We start from the raw sequence: 14,346 nt of genomic DNA on the forward strand, positions 1-14,346 counted from the left end.
TCTCCCCAGTATGGAAAGGCCCCTGCTGGTGCTGTGTGTTCCTTCACCATGACTTGGGGGTTGTGGTCGGGATGGGAACACCGAAGCTGTGTCTGCTTAGAGCAGAATCATTCCCCCACCCTTGTTCCCTGAGCATTATCACCAAGGCAAGGAGCTGACCCATGGAGTGAGGGTGCAGGACCCCCAGGTGGCTCCTCTTCTCATGACCCCCCTGAAGTGCCCCTCGGGGACCCTGCTGCACGAAGACCCAGTTCACAGAAGTGCCCCCAGCCACTTGCCCTAGGACGACCCTGACTCCACGGGGAGGAACACCTGAGCTAGACAGTTCTGTCCATCCGGCCCCATTTCCTAGGGACAGGGACGGGAGGCACATGGGGTCCAGTGTGTGAGGGAAGTTATTTTCTCAGAAATAAACACTGTGGCCCAGACTCAGGGCCTGGGGGTCCTACTGTGGCCTGTCTGTGAGGGAGCTCTGGTCAGGCTGTCTGCAGAGCCATGTTCCTGTTCATGTGGTTCTCCTTCATGACACCAGGCTGCCCAGGGTTTGGCAAGCACTGGGATCACTGTGGAGCTTGTGAAAGCCCCTACCCCAGAGTTCCTGAGTTGGCTGGTCTAGAGGGAGGCCTGAGATTGTGTGTTTCTAGCTAGCTCCCCGGGGATGCAGGTGCTGTGGTTGAGACCACGCCCAGAGAACCACTGGATGACACAAATCCCTCCAGTTGCTGCCTTTCCCTTGCCTCCCAGTTAGGACAGGGGTGGTGCCAGCGGCCTCTACCATCCTATCTGGGGGTTCCAGTTTTCCTCGGGTTCCCCCACTCCCAAGCACAGATCCTTCTATACGCCCTGCTTGAACTGGTGGCCAAGCAAGCTCTGGGTGTGCTGGTCCCAGTTTCACCCTCCTGCCCAGTGCCCCAGAAGCTGCCACAGGGCAGCAAAAGAGCCCCAGGCTGGTGTCGGTGGACTTTCACATCCTCAACTCTAAAATAAACGGATTGGGCTTGAGGGTCTGTGATTGTCCTTCCAGCCTCTGAGCTATAGCAAACACTACTTCATGTCCTCCTTCATACGCCCTCAGCTCATGTCTAGTTATCCACGGCTACCAACAAATTACTCCAAAACGTAGTGGTTGAAACAGCAATTTGTTATTATTTCTCTCAGTTCTTTGGGTCAGAAATGTAGACATAGTAGAGCTGGACTGGCTCATCTCTGCCCCTTAATGTCTCAGCTGGGAGAATGCAGACTGGGCAACTCCCTCCCTCCCTCCCCCACCCTCTCTCTGTCTTTCCTTCCTCACACAGCCTTTCTAAGTGATGAGTTTGGGCTTCCTTGAAGCATGGGAGACCCAGGTTACTCAAACATATCCATCACTACTCAAGGCTCCAGGAGTGGGTGTTCCAAGAGGCCTGGGTGGGAGTTGTAAACCTTCTCAAGATGTAGCTTCTGAAGTCCCAGAAAATCCATCACATTTCTAAGGGTCAAGGAATTCAGGAAGGTAAATACCCAGATTCCATGTATCAGTGGAGAAGTAGCAAAAAATTTATGGTCAAGTTTAATCTACCATAGTCCACCTGAATTAACTGCAACCAAGACAGACGGTGCCCTCTTATCCTACAACATCCCACTTGGACCCTGCTCTGCCTCAGTGTCTGAGGGTCTTCCCTGGTGCCCCAGGAGCTTGCTCAGGGCCTGTGCAGGGCAACCAGAGCACTGGCTATTCAACTTCCCAAGGAGTTAACCTCAGCCAACAAGCAAAGCAATGAGTAGATGGTCCCCAGTGTGTCCATTCCATGGTAGGTCAATTTGGTGGCACGGTCTAGGCCGTGACTTGGAGGGCCCTGGGGGGACTGAGCCCAGTTGCCAAGCAATGTCTGTTCATTGGTGCAAAGCTGCTGGCCTCCTTTCTGCCCCTATCACGTTCCCTCTCCCTCAGGGAACCTCCCAGACCACCTCCCAGATAAACCGCCCGCTCTCCAGACCCTGTCTCAGCATCTGCTCACAGGGGCAGCTGAACTAAGACAGAGTTTGGTGGTGTCTTGAGAAGGCACATAGCAAACATTCAACTCATGTCAGCAGTTATTGTATCTTTGCCTTCTAGAAATGCCTTACATCATAATAGGGTTAGTTTTCTAATCCAGAGGTAGAAAATTCCATAGAAATGTAATGACCTGATTTCTGGACTGATTTCATGGTTAAATTAGGCTTGTACCTGTCTAATTCTCAGCCCTCCAAGATCAGAGAAACCTTGCTCTCCTTGTGTGAACCACCCCTGTCATGAGTCACTTCACCAGGCCTGTGTGGAACGTGGTGGATGCAGCAGAACCATGACAACCTCACATCCCGGGCGTGCTCAGGGGAAAGGCCCTGGACATGGGACAGTGAGGCGGGTTCCCCAGTTGGTGGTCTCTGTGTCTTTGTGGAGACCTAGCAGAGCGGCATAGAGATGCTTTGAGTCTTGGAGTTACAGGGCTAGCTTTTCCTGAGCTCTCTCCTTCAGGAGGATTTTCTCATTGCATTCTTATACCTCCTGGCTTTCAGGTACAATTATGGTCCCCATTTAGTAGAAGAGGAAGCAAGGTCCAGGGATGCTTATTGAATGCATGCTTCCTATGGCAGCTCATCCTCCCGTCCCTGTCCTCATAGCCTTGGTTCCCCAGTGACATCTAACATGCAAATGCGCACGCGTGCACACACACACACACACACACACCCCACACACACTCTCATACCCTCAACACATATTCACATACACACCCTCATACTCACACTCTCAAATACATTTGCACCACCACCCCACGTATGCCCCTCTCTCCCTCTCTCTCTTACCCACACACACACACACACACACACACACACACACGTATACTGCTAGACACTGGGAAGGAAGTTTTCTGGCTTACAAAGGTCATGATTGTGAATCATTTCAGCTTTCATTCCCAAGACATGTTGTTCTGTTTTGGAGATGCCAGGTTCGAGTTTAGTGAAACTTTGGGACAAAAACTTATTATAAAGTTGCTGAAAGAGCCAGGCCATGCTGGTATTCTACATGGGAAGAAGCATCATGCCAGTGGTGTACCAAGGACAGGGAGTGGGGTGGGGGCTTGTTGCCCTGGTGCAGACAATGTGGGCGGTCACTGACTGCAGAGAATCTAAAAAGGATGTACTAAAATTTTTTATTGTCACCCCACACTGGGAATTCTAAACAGTGTCAGTAATGACATACTCTTTCCCCCAAAATTCTCTGTTGGGGCAGGTCTTGAAGCACTGCTGCAGTTCCTGGAGCCTCAGTGATGTGTCATCAGCTGCATATGAGCAGGTGGTCATTTTCAACCTTTTAATAAGTGCTGTAGTGGGTCAGAGGTGATTCTTGGTCCTGGACACTCAGATACAGCTACACACTGGCTGTGAAAGCACGTTCTTAAGGGCTCTGACCATTCAAGCTCACTTCAGGCACAGTTGGGGTCCCCAGCTCTGGGGGGCTATGTGTTCCTGCATCAAAACAGTAGATCGGGGGCGTCCCTGGTGGCACAGTGGTTGAGAGTCCGCCTGACAATGCAGGGGACGCGGGTTCGTGCCCCGGTCCAGGAGGATCCCACATGCTGCGGAGTGGCTGGGCCCGTGAGCCATGGCCTCTGGGCCTGTGCGTCCGGAGCCTGTGCTCCGCAGCGGGAGAGGCCACAGCTGTGAGAGGCCCCCATACTGCAAAAAAAAAAAAAAAAAAATTATCACTCGCCTCTCCAGATCCCCATCTTGCATCAGTTGGCCCTGTGGCCTGTGCCCTCTTCCCCATGTGCACTCGTGGGCCCCCATCTCAGCCCCAGTAGCAAGCACTGCCATACAGCAAACACTCCTGCTGCACAGCCTTCCAGGTTTACCTTCCTGGCCCCCTTTTCCTACAGGGATCTCAGAGGCCCTTTGGCAGCTGCTGGATGGGGCTCCAGAGTGAAGGCTTAAGCTTGGCTACCCTGACCCGTAAAGAATTTAACCAACCCACCCATGACAATGAGCTTGGTATTATTCCTCTGCTTCAACTCTTTTCTGCCCCTTCCCTCCAAGGGAGCAAAAGGATGGGGGAATGGTGGGAGGAGGAGAGAACTGATCATTGTTCTATTCAGAGAAACAATAAGAACCTGCTGTATAAAAAATAAATTAACTAAATTAAATTTAAAAAAACAAACAAACAGAGAGACAACTAAATCAGATCTTCTTGTCCACCAGCAGACAAGTGATAGAGACTCTATTAGTCAGGGTTCTCCAGAGAAACATAACCAATAAGAGATGGAGAGAGAGATAGATAGAGAGAGAGAGAGAGAGATAAAGGGATTTCTTATGAAGAATTGGCCCATATGGTAATGGAGGCTCAGAGGTCCTACTCTCTGCTGTCTGCTAGCTGGAGACCCAGGGGAGCTGATAGTGTACTGCAGTCTGAGTCTGAAGGTCTGAAAGCCAGGAGCACTGATGGTCCCATTCCAAGGGCAGGAGAAGACCATGTCATGGCTCCAAGACAGTCAGGCACAGGGAGCAAATTCCCACTTCCTCTGGTTTTTTGTTCTATTCAGGCCTTCAACTGATTGGATGAGCCCCTCCACATTGGGGAGGGCAATCTGCTTCCCTCAATCCACCAATCCAGATGCTAATCTCATCCAGACACACCCTCACAGACACACCCAGGATCACATTTAAGCTGATACCTGGTTGACCCATTGCCCAGTTAACTTGACACATAAAATTAACCTTTTGTGCATAGCTATGATCTCTGGGTTCCTGGGGCCTCACCATTGTTCTGGGGGGCTCAGAACTATCTGGGCCTTACGGAGTTATTGAGAAAAGTTGAGGATGGTCCTCAGGCAAACCTGAGGGTCACTCCTGTGGGACAGCCAACATGAGGGCAGTTGAGGGGTGTCCTGCTGGTCAGCAGCCAGGAGGCTGCTAATGTCACTCCTTTTCATGGAATATGTGTTCCAGGCTCACTGGATGAGATGGAGGTTGGCAAGCATGGACTCCTCTCCCTCAAGGCTGGCAGCCCTGCCTTGGCTACTTGCAGCCCTGTCCTTTCACGTCCCACAGGGCCCAGCAGCCTCCTCTCTCTGATGCTGTGACCACAACCCTGGGCAGCCCTCCATCTTCCCACCTCACCCCAGCCTTGGATAGGCCAGTTATTCACCTGATACCTATTCAATCTATTATTCACGGAGAGCACAATGTCCTGCTCACTAGTCTTTGGGTTTTCAGATCCTTTTAAATGATTGTTTTTTTAATGTTCAAATGCTCTTTTCTGGCAGATTGAAAGCTTGCCTTTTAATACTATTGTCTCAAAGTGGGCTTCCTGTCAGAGGCCAAAGGTTGTGCATGGGGCTCTTTCTTTTTGATAAATTCCTTCCATAACAACCATCCTTCTGGAGAACACGTCTGTCGGGTAGAAGAAGGGACCTGAGGGCACAGGAAAGAAAAGCACAGCTATTAACACTGCAGGTTCTTTTCCTGCGGGAGGTCCGGGCTGGGGCAAGCTTCTGCCACATGGTAAGGGAGGGGGCTCTCAAATGTGTGTCAGCCCTCTGCCTCCTCTTTCCCCTTGTTGAGTTTGTCTTTTTATTATACACAAATCCTGTGCACAGTTAGAAGAAGTTACGTCTGGGCAATCAACTCAGTTCCTGAGTCGAGAGAAACAATTTTGTGCATCTTGGATAGGTTTTACCATCTCTGATGGGCCCTGGATGGACATCACATAAGAGATTTCTGTTACTTCCTTCCCTGATGATGTATTTAGGGACAAGACTTGAATGATTTTCGTAGATTCTTCTGATCTGGTGGATGGTTTTAGCCCTTCTTCAGTTCTGACATAGCTGGTACCCCTTCTGCTGTTTTCACTTGGGGGCTTTCAGTTTAGAAGGAAACTGGTTTAGAAGGAAAGAAGTTTCTCAAACCTTCTGCAGCACCACCACCTTGCCTCACCTGTCTGTACTGGCTTGGAAATCAGAAAAAATCAAAACACTTCTTTTTTTTTAAATCTGAAAATATTCTACCCTCTGTTGGTCATTCGATACTCTGTCTTGGAATCAATGGAGAGCAACTGACAGTGTTGCAGCGACAGGGACACAGGGAGCTGTGGATCACATGGGGAGACTTGGACAAGACAGACCCTGGCCGGACAATTCTCAAGCAGCCTGCAAGCCCTGGGCCACCTGCCCTGGGGTGAGGCTGCCCAGCAAGGTCCGGACTGAGGAGAGCACCACAGCAGGGTAGTTGGGAGATGTTGCTATTGGCCCGGGGTGAGCCTGCATCATCTAACATCCCCCAGAGGGGAGCTGGCCTCCTGTATGAGAAGGGGGCACCTGCTCACACAGTGGATCTCCTGGGACAGGCGGGACCTGGCTGTGGGCCTGAGACTCAAGGCAGCTGCCCTTGCGGGTGGTAGGGAGTGAATTGCATCTTGGAACTCAAGCAAATTTCCAGCTGGAGGCCAGGTGAATCTGAGAACAGAAACTTCTCCCTCGTTGAACAGATTCATCTACTCTTTTGTTCATTGAATGAATTTATGAAATAGTGCTTTCTTGGGGAAAAAAAATGCCCTGGAGCCTGAAAATGCAAGATAATACCATGTAGTTAATATGCATTCAACAGAAGCAGCAATATCACGTTATATTAGCACCAAACCAAGAATATGAACATCCAAACTTTTGAATTCTCCAATGTCAAAATCCTCTGAGATTTACTTTACTCCATCCAAGTGGGGAAATTTGACTTCCGGTTAGAAGTTTCTAAGTGGTATGTCCATGGGCTTCCTTGGATGGCGTGGCATCTTCTGGAGGTTCATGACATTGACCCCTTGCCACCTCCAACCTCCTTCAATCCAAGGAGATTTTTTGAGGAGAGAATGAGTGGCCTACTCCCACTTTCTTCATAGTGGGACAAGGTAAAGTGATCAAATGTGTTTTTCACAACCTTCTAGATTGGAGACATCTGTGGAGTCAAGCATACAGGTTTTTCTAAAAAGAAAATGTTCCTTTTGAATGATGTCATCTGCTTCTCCTTTCTCCCCTCTCCTACCCACTTATCCTTCCTTTCCTGATGAGATCTTCCAGCAAATCAAAGGTGGGGTTTGGTAAGCAGCTTCCCAGTTATCACCAGCTATCTATATGTTAAAATCTTTATAAGCTCAGTCAACACTGCCTGCCCCAGAGAAAGGGGGAAAGGGCAGTAATCCAGGGATCTAGAAGCAGCTTTCATGCCTCTTCGTGTACAGACTGAATTGTGCATTTAGTGGGGCTGGGTTTGGTTTGTTTCTCAAATTCTTTAGACAATAGCAACTGTTTCAACCTGAAAATACTCTTGAAAGCATCAGCACTCACCCCCAGCAAGTGGGAATAAGCACACAAGTGCCCCACAGCAGAGGAATGCACCAATACATCACCTGACATCCCCACCCTTCCCAGTGAGGGAACAGGCATCCAGAATGAGGACGAGGTGATCTACAAGCTCATGAGACAACATGGAGGAGAACCTTGCCAGTACAGCATGAGCCAAAGAAGCTGGACAGGAAAGTACAATTCCATTTGTACAAAGAACCAAATGAAGGGAAACTAAGCTGTGCTGTTGGAAGTCAGGGTAACAATGGCCCCGGGCCTGGCCACAACCAGGTGATCCTTCCGTGGTACTACTGACAGCTGCTCTTGTTCTGGGGCTGGATGCGTGGGTTGAACAGTTAGTGAGCCTTCAACAAATTGTGCACTTCAGAAATGTGCTCCATTTGTGTGTGTGTGTGTGTATCTCAGATTTAAAAATAAAATAAACAATCAAGGGCTGCATCAGCTGTGGGGCAAGCAGGTCAGAAGATCCATGTGGGCCTTTGGAAAGGAGAGACCCTTACAGACACTGCTTTCCTCCTTCAGTGGCACTTCCCTCCTGCGTGGTGGTCTGGTCTGTTTCCTCTCCATGGGCTGTAAGTGACAAACTGGGGATAGGAGGGGATGGCCAGCACAGACAGCAGTGGGATCCCCAAATGCTCCCCTCTCATGGGATCATGGCTTTGAGGTGGCTGACAAAAGGGGGAAAAAAAACAAAAAAAATATTGTTATTGTTGTTTTCAACATTAGGACTCCAGATTACCCAGAAGAGTGAAGACCCCCAAGAACATTTTGGCACTTGAAGTCAAAGATCCAGGGTTCTTGCAGAATCTCTTCAGAAGGACAAAGAGTTCAGACTGTAAGAAGAAGCAGAGGTATGAGGGGCAGCCCTTGGTCCCAGGGCTCTTGGAGGAAAAACCTGGGAGAGGATGCGAGCTTAAAACCTCCCAGAGCCAAGGAAATGGGTTTCCAGTGGCAAACTTCTTTTGAGGTTATAATCCAGGATTTATTATTGTTGTTGTGGCTGTTATTAGTTTGATTCATGTAAAAATTTCCCTGTCAGAAACCCTTAAAAGAAGAACCATCCTCTTTGAGATAAAAGAGGACAAACCAATTCAAAAATTTCACTTCCTCATTTCTTTTGCTGAATCTCAAGTGAACGTAAGGAAAAAAAAAAAAAAAAACACTGAGACACACAGACCTATTTTAAGAACAGCAGGTATTTCCACATTGGTGCTTTGACTTATTTCTAGACCAGAAACTGGATCGCAGGTCCACAAAGCCCCGTCCCACCTGGCGTTTGCTCTGCACGGGTTCTGGGAAAGAGCAGCATGGGGTCAAGCCAAAAAGGCAGTTCTGTCTTTTTTTATGATCGAATGCTGAGAATGTACTGATTTATAGCATCTACTTTGATATTTTACACAGAGGCCAAGATTGGAGCTTAGCCCAGTCCTTTCTGGAAATGTATGCTTTGAATCAGGAGGTCCACTTAAAGAAAAGAAGCAGAATTGTGTGTTCCCTGGTGACTTACATCACCACTGTTATGTGCAGCTATCCTTGTCGAGACTGTATCTGGGAGCTGCTCGTGGGAGGTTTGTTCCCATCTGAAGTGTGATGGTATTCAAGTCACCACGAGTGTACCCGCCGGGGGGATGCTTCCATTTCTAGAAACACGCCCCAATGAATGTGTGGGAAGGGATTTCACAGATTTCAAGTCTGGGTATTCCCCTACAAGGAATCACACAATATTTGAGTTTGAAATGAACATCTGGATCACCGGGTCCAGGCTGTGGTCACTGAGACGCATGGCTCGGGAGCCCCACCAAAGTCCATCTTGAGGTGGGGCTGCAGGAGGGATTTCCAAGGTGATGTCTCCAGGCTTGGCATCTGTTGGGATTATTGCCACATGGTCTCCATTTATACACTGTGCTTCCACAAATAAGTTATCATTTGACAACATTTACCAAAGCTAACAAGAGTTGAAAACCACTGATCTACTTCAGGTCGTTATTTTACAAATGAGAAAACCGGGCACAGAGAAACAGGACTGATCCAGGACTCCCAAACAGAAAGATAAGCAGATAGCCGAGAGCTGTCAAACATCAAAGAAAAATGAACATTATGAAAAAGTGGCAATCCAATTCAACAAATGGAAAAAGGCCATACAGCAAAGTTTTGAAGGTAATTATAATTAATATAGTCAAGGAAATTAGAGAATGTAAACTATCTATAAAACACGAAGAGTTTGTTATGAAAAAGAACTAGGGAAATTGGAAAATCAAAAAAATGATTGCTAATTACAGTATCAATAGGCTCAGTAGCAAAATAGACATGATTGAGGAATGAATTAGTGAACTGAAAGACCAGGCATTTCTTGCAGACTGTTCATGAGGACAAAGAAATCAGAATGAGAGAAAAGTGGACACATAAGTGGGAGAACCAGAAGTCTCGTTACTTATTTTCCTAGTGTTCCAGGAAAACAGAGAGAATCCAGGGAGGAAAATAATCAATTAACAAATAGAAGAACATTTACCAGATTTTTTTCAGTTCTAAGCAGGACTAGCCTCACTGCTGTGTGGCCTTCGCAGTCACACGGGGCCCTCTGCTCAGAAGGCCCTCCACTTGATTTAATGCCCTGCTGTCACCAACTTGAAATCGTTAATAATTTAAGCTTTGAACTTGTGTTTTGTAGGTAAGGTCTGGTGGGATAATGAAGCGTGCCTGTGAGCAGAGGAGACATCATGCAGAACTAATGTCTGCCGGTTTTTTGCTGCCTGATTCGAGTTCACAGCACCCCATAAATAGGGTTCCTATGCACTCAGGATGTGTGGAGTTTATTCAGCAAAACTCAAATCATGTACAGGTAAGTGTGTACCTTTATAGCCGAGGGAGTGGGGCGCTGACAGCTTGAGGAGCCACACTCTTCACTTGAACCAGAATTTGCTTCAAATGCAAATGGAAGGCAGTGGCCTTCTCAGCAACAAGAACACCCAAGGCACCCCGGCCTAGCTTCTCTCACCTGTTTACATCCCTGTAACAGCTGAACACTTACTCTAAAGTGATGATGACACAGCAGGAAAGGGAAACACCTTTTTTTTTTTTTGCGGTACGCGGGCCTCTCACTGTTGCGGCCTCTCCCGTTGCGGAGCACAGGCTCCAGATGCGCAGGCTCAGCGGCCATGGCTCACGGGCCCAGCCGCTCCACGGCATGTGGGATCCTCCCGGACCGGGGCACGAACCCGTGTCCCCTGCATCGGCAGGTGGTACTCTCAACCACTGCACCACCAAGGAAGCCTGGGAAGCACCTTCTGATTCAGTCCTTCCTTTCTCCTCACCAAGCCAAAGTGTCAATAAGTGAACTAAAAATACTTGAGTTCGTTTTTTGCAGTGTTTCCATTGTTCTGGTAAGAATGAAATACACCTGCATGTATGAGGTACAAAATAAGCTAGGTAATCTCAATCGTTCTTCGTGTGACTTAAAACGCTCTTTCACTTGCATTTAAAACTGGCATTGCACAACATAAAGGTTAAGGCTAAAATGTACACGAACAGTTTAAAATTTCAACTTTTCTTTATTTGGAACGACATTAAATAAAAACACCACGGCTAGTCAAGAAAGACTGTGAAGGAAAGGAAAGCTTTATACTTTGGTACCTTTAAGCATGCTGTTTTCCTATGTTTTGAACAAGGGTCCCCCATTTAAATTTTGCATGAGGTCCTGCGAATGAGGTAACTTGCCCTGTTTAAAAAGCCTGACTAATTCACAGCAGAATACATTTTAAACATGCTTATTTTGGAATTTCAAAGGTAAACGGGAATTCTTGAGGTTTCCAAAGAGAAAAAGAAGAGCTCATTTACAAGAAATGAAAGTGACCAGGATAAGTGATGGCCGAGCTGGGTATGGATTCCTTTGCTGACCACTTGGGATGTGGGCACCGAGGGGTCCCCTTCCCAGGGCTCCCCACTCTGAACAGCCAGGTGGCCCAGCCTGCATCTTGTCTTCATCTGGTCTAGAAAGCAAAGGAGGTGGAGAAGCCAGCATCCTGGGGCAGTAAGCAGGCTGGTTGTGAAACTCCTAGGGCTGTCTCCTCACAGAAGCAGCAGGGCTGGCTCTGGATCCAGTCCAGTTTCCTGGGATGTGCAGAGTTGCAACTCAGCTGGGCTCTCTCTGTGGGGCTGTGGGCGGTGGGCTGCAGCTCGAGGACACATTGGAACAAAGCGTCCCACTGCTCCAGCACCTGGACATCTGGGCCCAGCAGAAAGCCCAGGAAGATGGAGTGGATAGTGGAGGCCGACTGCCATTTTCCATGTCAGAGGATGGCCAAGACTAACTCTGAGTTCACGCCCTGTGTTCATGCGCTGGTAGACAGCGCACACACACACACACACACACACACATACACACACACATCTACAGGCATCCACAGACATACAGACACACACAGATACCTATAGACACACACAACACACATACATTACTATACGTTACACAGATACATACATAGGCACACATGCACAAATATGCACGGACACACATGAACACACCCAGACACATACTTATATATACACACAGACACGCACATATACAGACATACACATAGACATATACACATCGGTAGATATACAAACACACACACAGACGCACAGACACACAGACACACACAGCAGTGGAAATTTCTCCCTTGGCTCTTCAAATACAGAAATATACCAACCATTCACTTTGGCCAAGCAAACTCCTGTGCAATGTTAGGACCTGGTGAACGACACGGTCAGTCAGGGTTCTGCCTTTCATCCCGTCCTCTTCATTCCCTGGTAGAGGCACTAATGAGCAAACCCAGCCAAGCTGTCCAGGAGGAGGGATGCAGAGCAACAAAGCGTTGGGAAAAAGTCCAGTCAGCCAGGGGTGTTGGATGACCCGCTAGGTGCACACTTAGCACCGTCCTTGCTGCTCTGGTCCAGGCTCAGGAAGGAACGGAATGCAACTTCTGCTTCAAAGGACTTACAGCCAAACATCCATAAAACATACACCTCCAATTGGATGGTACATCGTGTTACTGGGGCCGTGAGAGCTGAGGGAATGCGAGGGAGTGGGCGCTCAGCAGTGGAAGGAAGGAAAGATTTATGGGGAAAGAGGGGTGGGCCGAATTCTCCGGCTGGAAGAGCTCAGGCCAGAGAGTGAGGCCAGGGTGAGCAGACAGGTGCCCTCACTGGGCAGGCGTGAAGGGTGGTGCCGGGCCAAGGACCCCGAAGACATACAGGGTCACGTGAACAGGTTCCTGTGATGCAGGCATTCTGTGCATTTTAAATGTGCTTTCTGGATCTCTGATAGGAAACCAGTCGACACAGGTTTCCATAAGAATTCAACCACGGACTCTGTTCTGCTGGGCAGAACGCAGTCTGTAAATCCTCATGCGAGCAGATGGTGAAGGCCGTAAGGCTTATGGGGAGGTGACAAATTGCAGTTGGGAGACGGGACGAGAGGGTCCTGATTCCAATGCACAGCAGAGTTGATCCACTCTGCTAGGTCAACAGCGTGTGGAGCTGGAAAGCTGCTGTTGGCTGAAAAGGACTGGCCCCAGGGAGGAGTGGATCCCTCACCCAGGTGCTCACAGCTCTTGGTCGAATTTGAAGCCCATTTGCAGGGAAATGCAAAGTGTAGGGTGAGTCCGCTCAGCCCACCTTCAGAATGAAATGCAAAATGACCTCGAAGGGGAAATCTTGTCTTTCTAACACAGCTGAACTTCCAGAAGTGTCACGAACCACGTGAAAGGGGGAAACCACATGTGGGGGGCAGTGGCAGCCATCAATTTTGACTTCTAAAATGCCTTTAAACTATCCACGTGCTGAAGATGGTTGCAGAAAATGACTTCCCCTGATGGTGCTTCTGTCTGTGTGGTTAGAGACTTGCCTTAGAGGATAAAGGGCCAAGCTAAAGGTTAACGGGGTAAGTGAGGGATGAGGGAATGGATCTTATTTAATCGTTCTCTCTGTGGTTGGAAAGAGAAGGCGCACAATAAAATCTCCAAGTCCAGACATTTAAAAACAGAAACAAGTGTATATTGACAAACCCACTCCGTGAAGGCAGTTCTACTCCTGTGGGAGTGGGCGATGTAGGTCAGGCAGCATCTGTACCATAGGAGCAGGCTCTGTGCTGGGCCTGAGGTCTGGAGAATCACTCTGGACCATCCAAGGGTGCCAGGCCCGAGCTTGGCCCTGGGTTATAGCAGGGGTCCCCAGGCACAAGGCACCCCCCAGCCTTGGGGTCCACCTGGATGGAGAGGTCCTTGGCCCTCCATCCTGGGAAGCCTGGGCGAGTGAGGATCATGTGGTAGCTGCCCTTGCTCTTACAGGTCCACCTTTGGAACTTGGTTCCAGAGTTGCTCTTGGGTGCTGAGGACCACTTGGACTCCTTGTGCAGGGCCCAGCTCTGTAGGTGCCTGGGAGGCAAAGTTTGAGGAGTCTCCACCCACTGCCACCAAAGCCTGCCCTTTTCCTTCTCCAGCGCATTCCTCAGCCTGTGCGTAACTTCTAAGTCTAACCTCACCCTCTCATGCTGCAGACACATGTGATAAGTCACGACGCACTGGTTGGAACATAAAAGCTTTCTTCCCAAGCTGAACCTCCCCATGCATGGACTGGAACTTTGCCTGGAGGAGCTGTGGTGAGAAGGTCGGGACTCAGCTCCCAAGTGGGTCGCTTGAAATTTTTCACGGTGATGTGCCCAAGTGTAGGGGAAATTGGAGGACAAAACACAGTTATCTGGGGTCTAAATCCCTGCCCTCTGTGTAGTGCTTTCCATAGGCCAGTTGTCAGTTAACTAAAAGGAGGCAAAAGAATATGTAGAAGTACATCTCTTTTCTCCAACCTAGAAGAATCACCTGTCACTCTTCTTGACATTTCTCAAACATTTTGGGGGTGTGTCAAGAAGGTGCCTCATCCTTGGCTTCGCTCCATGTCTGGGAATCAAGAAAAGACAGCTCAGCCCTGCAATGTGATTTCCTCCACT

Source organism: Phocoena phocoena, chromosome 6 (assembly GCF_963924675.1).
Source record: "Phocoena phocoena chromosome 6, mPhoPho1.1, whole genome shotgun sequence".
Taxonomy (NCBI): Eukaryota; Metazoa; Chordata; class Mammalia; order Artiodactyla; family Phocoenidae; genus Phocoena; species Phocoena phocoena.